Source organism: Mandrillus leucophaeus, unplaced genomic scaffold, assembly GCF_000951045.1.
Source record: "Mandrillus leucophaeus isolate KB7577 unplaced genomic scaffold, Mleu.le_1.0 Scaffold656, whole genome shotgun sequence".
Taxonomy (NCBI): Eukaryota; Metazoa; Chordata; class Mammalia; order Primates; family Cercopithecidae; genus Mandrillus; species Mandrillus leucophaeus.
The window spans coordinates 913,963-915,720 of NW_012107097.1; positions in this window are offsets into that span (position 1 = coordinate 913,963).

Consider the following 1,758-nt stretch of genomic DNA (forward strand, 5'->3'; position numbering starts at 1 on the left):
CCCACTTCAGTCTGCACTTCTCCTTGTTGCCACCAAGTGAAGAAGGAGAAGAACATGTTTGCTTCCCCTTATGCCATGATTGTAAGTTTCCTGAGGCCGATCAGCCCTGCAGAATTGTGAGTCAGTTAAATCTCTTTCCTTTGTAAATTACCCAGTCTCAGGTATGTCTTTATTAGCAGCATGAGAACAGACTAACACAGTAAATTGGTACCAGGTAGTGAGGCATTGCTGTAAAGATACCCAAAAATGTGGAAGTGACTTTGGAATTGGGTAACAGGCAGAGGTTAGAACAGTTTAGAGGGCTCAGAAGAAGGCAGGAAAATATGGGAAAGTTTGGAACTTCCTAGAGACTTAGAGGACTCAGAAGGCAGGAAGATGTGGGAAAGTCTGGAACTTCCTAGAGACTTGTTAAATAGCTTTGATCAAAATGCTGATAGGGATATGGACAATAAAGTCCAGGCTGAGGTAGTCTCAGATGGAGATGAGGAACTTGTGGGAACTGGAGTAAAAGTCACTCTTGCTATGCAAAGAGACTGGCAGCATTTTGCCCTTGCCCTAGAGATCTATGGAACTTGGAAGTTCAGAGAGATGATTTAGGGCATCTGGCTGAAGAAATTCCTAAATGGCAAACCATTCAAGAGGAAGCAGAGCATAAAAGTTTGGAAAATTGGCAGCCTGATAATGTAATTAAAAAAAAATTCTGGGGAGAAATTCAATCTGGCTGCAGAAATTTGCATAAGTAATAAGAAACCAAAAGATAATCTCCAAGACAAAGGGAAAAATGTCTCTAGGGCATGTCAGAACCCTTCATGGCAGCCCCTCCCATCACAGGCCCAGAGGCTTAGGAGGGAAAAATAGTTTTCTGGGGTGGATCTAGGGACCCCTGCTGTGTGCACTGCATCCCAGCTGCTCCAGTTGTGACTAAAGGGGACAAGTTACAGCTCAGGCCATGGCTTCAGAGGGTTCAAGCTCTAAGCCTTGGTAGCTTCCACGTGGTGTTGGTCTGGCAGGTGCACAGAAGTCAAGAATTGAGGTTTGGGATCCTCTGCCTAGATATCAGAGAATCTATGGAAACACCTGATGTCCAGGCAGAGGTGTGTTGCAGGGGTGGAGCCCTCATGGGGAACCTCTGCTAGGGCAGTGCAGAGGGGAAATATGGGGTTGGAGCCACAACACAGAGTCCCTACCTGGGCACTGCCTAATGGAGCTGTGAGAAGAAGGCCACCATTCTTCAGACTCCAGAATGGTAGATCCATTGACAGCTTGCACCATACGCCTGGAAAAGTCACAGACACTCGACACCAGCCTGTGAAAGCTACTGGGAGGGGGGCTGTACCCTGCAATGCCACAGGGTCAGAGCTGTCTAAGGCCTTGGGAGCCAACCTCTTGCATCAGCATGGCCTGGATGTGAGACACGGAGTCAAAGGAGATCGTTTTGGAACTTTAAGGTTTAATGCCTGCCCTGTTGGCTTTCAGATTTGCATGAGTCCCGCAGCCACTGTGTTTTGGCCAGTTTCTCCCAAATAATAGTGGTTTTGAGGAAACTCAAAGAAATTCAAGATAACAGAGAGAAGAAATTCAAAATTCTATTAGACATCTTTAACAAAGAGACAGAAATAATTTAAAAGAATCAATTAGAAGTTCTAGAGTTGAAAAATGCAATGGACATTCTACAGAATGCATCAGAGTCTGTTAATAGCAGAATTGATCAAACAGAAGAAAGAATAAGTAATCTTGAAGACAAGCTATTTGAAAATT